A 4,821-nucleotide genomic window follows, 5' to 3' on the forward strand; every position below is an offset into this window, starting at 1 on the left:
GCTCTACTTAGAACCTTCTTAAGATCCAATAATGCAAAATGCAAATTCTTGCAATTTTTTGACTGGTCTTAAGATTTTGATCGGGAGTGTATGTACAATAAGATCGACAGGCAAATGCAGAATCCTGGACAAAGAGTTGTGGATAAACTGGAGTAAAAAGTAAGAAAAACAAGTCATTTATACACAGGTCTGCAACAAAATAATTTTTATCAGAGCAATAACCGGGGCTCTCACTAAGAGATGCTGGCATCCACTGAGCTACAACAGTAAAAACACTTTATTGCTACAGCATCAGCTGAATTAAATTAACAACAGCAGGAGAAAGCAGGCCAGGCTACAGCACAATGTTCCAGTGTTTTATAGTTTCCTGTCACTTTTGGAAGGCAATGTGGATATTTCTTCCAGTATGCTTCAGAAATATTTATTATTCAAATATTTATCAATTAAAGCCAATTCACAATAATTTGATATTTCTGACCTCCCAAAATAAAGACATTTAATTTATTTGGACAAAAATGAGTCTGACATCCGTGTTTCTGACTGAATCTTCACTTTACTCTATCTAGAACAGAAATACCCTATATTGTTCCACAGTGTAGAAATTCCAGTGCAACAGTAAAAGTGACAAAGAATGTAGAGTCATATAGAAAGAGTGTTGAACATTTTTTGATATTTTGTCTGTGAATTGTTGCTTTATTTGATTAAGTTTTTAGTAACAATTACACAGTGAGTGAGTTCTGTATTCAAAGATAAAGGCAATCCAAGCAAAGGTAACTGTGTGACCTTTTTCTTTTTTTTTTGTGGTGACTTGTATCGTTTTGGCCAGGCAGTGCATTTGGTTGCATTTGTTGAGGAGACACAGAATTCTCCCAACAGCTTCATTGCTATGTGCTCCAAAATGATGCCAACACTCTCCTTTATTTTTAGTGTCAACAAAACAGACTTAATCTCATTGGAGAAGCCATCTGGAAGCCCCTCCCCCGCTGTCATGTCCACTACACTGTCTACACATGGCCCTTTTTCATTGTATTCATTGTAATGAATAAAAAGTGGGTAATTGATTTTGGGTAACAATCAGTTACCCATGATTTTACCTTCACTTAGTTTAATGGACCTTTTAAATACAAATGACATAATTTGCAGTTGGGATGTTTTGTGATCAGCAGAAATTACTGACCCACATTTGAAGCAATAATACCACTCAACTTAAATGACTAAATAGTGCAAACTTGTGAGATTGTGAAAAACAAGATCACCATTCAATTCAGTTGACTTTATTTATCCCGATAAGATAGATACAGGGATACATTTCCCTAACATAAGCAGTATTTCTGCTCTCAACACAAAACCTTGGAGGGGAGTGTCAGTGTTGCAGGGGTCCCCAAAGTCAGTCCTCGAGGGCCGGCATCCTGCATGTTATAGTTTTCTCCCTGGTTTTACACACCTGCATCAAATGATGGCTCATTAGAAGGCCTAAGCAGAACACTGACTTGCTGAGGAGGTTGTTACAACCACTAGGGAGAGAACTAAAACATGCAGGATGCCGGCCCTTGAGGACCGACTTTGGACTTTGGTCTATTGTGACCTTAAAGTTAATTATGCACCAGAATAATAGTCTGAAGCACAGCAACCACTCAAGGGTTCAATCAAAATAAACTAAATTAAGGTTTTAGAGTGGCCTGGTCAAAGTTCAGCCTTAGAGTAGACTGACGTAAAACATGATGTACATGGAGGAAAACCAGCCAGTACAGCTGGATTAAACATTTCAACAAGAGAGAAAAATGCACAAAAATTCCTCCACAGACTTTCCTGTGAAAGACTGTCTGCCAGTTATTGCAAACATTTGACAGCAATTGCTACCATCAAAGCTTGAACAGTCATTATATTCAGTGGACAGCATGTTTTTTTTTAGTTTAACAATTGGCCTACTACTTGTTATGAAGCCAGAAGATGAAAGGCTGATCCTTTAACAACTTCAGATGAGGACAGTCACAATAAGCATTAAATCAATTAATTGCATGATAAATTAACACAAACTCAATAATTTCCATTTGCATAATTTATTGTTTTTCTCTTTTCTCTCTACTAAAAACTGGATGACAAAAGTCTCCAGTCTGTTGCTTTGGTCTCAGCTAACCCTGTATTTGAAGGGAAATGTTGTTTACAGAGACTTCAAGTGTATTTTATTTGTTGATTCTGTTGTTTTTCTTATTTAAAATGTTCAGTTCCAGTGTTCAATGTTCATTTAAAATTTCCGGAGAATGTGTTCTTACATTATTATGCCTTTATTACCATTATATAACTTGAAAATGTTCTGAAAACAACAACCATTTGACAGCTGACAGAACAGCTGTCAAATGGTTGTATGTTTGCTTACAGTTTCATGTGAATTTGAAGTGAACTTTTGAAATTTTGCAAAAAAGAAAATAAAAGTTAATTGCAATTCAAGGTAATTTCCATCTACTGCTTTGGAGCAAATCAACCTACACAAAGCGCAATTTAATCAGAGGTTGATGCTGCCTACAGCTGTACTGGATCAGATGCAGAGATTGTCAACTTTGGACCACATGTCTCCAAAAGCTGGAGGTTTGACGTTGGAAATATTTTTGTTTTGTTCCTCTAAAAAGCCAATGACGCACCAGTCGAAGGGAATAGGCCTGTCACGATAACAAATTTTGCTGAATGATAAATTGTCCCATCAGTTATTGCGATAAACAGTGTTGTTGTTTTGAGACCATTTTCATCTAATGTCAAGGTGATGACTTAAAAATGCAAGAACAGATTATCAAAGATTAAAGATCAAGATCGGAAGCCAAATTCAACAGCTATTTCATTCAAACTATGGTAAGAATGAAAATTGGAGTAATGAAAATGTATAATGTTTGAATTTTATTTCTGAAAGGTGATGTGTAATTGTGAAAGGTCCCCAGATGGGGGAGAAAAAAAGAAGAAGAAGAAAAAAAAAGAATTGGGTGCTGGCTTGCTGAGGAGCTTTAAAAATGAATAGTTTAGATTAAAAAGTATTAACTTTTAATCTAAAACTTTAAAGTATAGGAATACTTTGTAGTTTAGGCCATTTTTCACTTTTCTTTCAGTCATAGTTACTGGTTGTGTGATATTTGCTTTTGCTCTTTTGAAGAATAAAGTCAACAGAAAGAATCTAAACAATCTCGATTAAAAGTTTACATAAGGTGGAAGTTTTTACCTATAATAAGATACACAAGTTGATACAAATGGGTTTAAATGAAAACCATGCTCACCTATGATCCGTTTGCTTATAACTAGAAATTATGAGGGAAAAAAATCTACTTGTCTGAAACTTAGTAGTTCAGAATGTGCAAATATCCACCAGTGTTCTGTTCAGAACTGGTGGTAAAGAACATTCTAATGGAGATTGTTATCTTAATTGTATATTTACTTATTTATTCTCCTTTCTGTTGATTTCATGGGCTCTTCATTATTTGTTGCTCACATGGGGGTGGAGGTGGTGGTGTTTGTGGGCGGAGGCCGCTGAATACCAGGACAGAAATAAAGCAATGTAGCTGTTTAAAGATACACAATAAAATGCCCTGTATGTTTGAGTCATCAGACCAAAGCCGTTGCTATGGCAATGCCACAAAGCAGCCTGCTTACAGTACACCAAGAAATATAGAGACAAAAAAGTAATTTTGAGTAATGACACCAGATTTGAGCTGCATAAATGTAACCATCCTCACTACATCAAAACAGAGGGGAAACGTTATAACACTGAGAAAACGTTCCATCAGAGGTTCTGCATGGATGATCATGAAAATATTCAAAAACACAAGGCCAAGCCAAACTAAAACACTGGTCTGTTTGTCAGAGATCCACTGATACAGATGATTGTTGAGGCCTGTCTTCTGGAGGTTCTGACTGAGCAGATCAGACTGAATTCTGTTAAATGTTCTGGAGAAATCAAAGAACATGATCATCATAGCTATCTGCTTTGTCCAAATGACAGTGGGCTTGTTGGCACAGTTCTATGATGTCATTTAAACTTCAACAAAAAAACAATAAATAAGTTGCAAGGATCCCTGATATGTGCTTGTTTGAATTCTCAGGTGGCCCAGCAGGAGTGTCTTCAGGACATTGGGACAAGGCTAGATATCTTCTGCCGCTCTGGAACCTTCTCAACCTTCAGATTAAGGTTGAAGAGATACTGCAGAATCCCACAGAGCTGCTCTGTCAAAACCTCCAGGGCTTGGAAACTGTCATCATTTGGAACTGGTGAAGTTTAGTCTCTCCCACTGCCTCTTCACCTGACTTCTAAAGACAGATGGGTGGGAGGTGGAGGCAAAGGGAGCAGGAGCATCTCCTGATTTGGTTGAAGACAAAAATTTAGAACCACAAGGATCTATGGCTGAGGTGGAAGACGGAACATTTGAGGTGTGACAGGAAAGCTGTTGCTCAAGTCGTCTATTGGGACGTCTGCTTGACTGAGAAAAGGATGATGCTGAACTTGTTCATGAACTGAACCTATTGAAGAATGCCCTAGTAAAAAAAGTATATTTTAGTATATTAAATTTTAACATACTTTAGCATACTTTGATTTATGTACTTAAACTGTACTCTTTTGGAACAACTTTTTTTGTGCTTAGTATATGTTAATAGTATTAATTTACAATTTTTAGTATACTTCAACGTACTTTTTCGGAACAACTTCAAGTAGTACTTAGTATACTTTAAGTATACTTTTTATGTGTTATTCAAGAGCTTGATTAGGATATTTTGAGTGTACTAATTCTGTAAGAGAATTATATTAAAAATATACTTTAAATATATTTTAAATACACTACTAAT

The 4,821-nt window shown here is 36.2% G+C and overlaps 1 protein-coding gene across 1 annotated transcript in view; it reads right to left on the minus strand.

Moving 5' to 3' along the window:
• The window catches only part of fam110b (family with sequence similarity 110 member B), a 32,170-nt gene that overhangs the window by 12,555 nt on the left and 14,794 nt on the right, over window positions 1-4,821 (minus strand). The gene's annotated exons all lie outside the window — the stretch shown is intronic.

Source organism: Poecilia latipinna, unplaced genomic scaffold (genome assembly GCF_001443285.1).
Source record: "Poecilia latipinna isolate Pla-1442-1.1 unplaced genomic scaffold, P_latipinna-1.0 Scaffold3508, whole genome shotgun sequence".
NCBI lineage: Eukaryota > Metazoa > Chordata > Actinopteri > Cyprinodontiformes > Poeciliidae > Poecilia > Poecilia latipinna.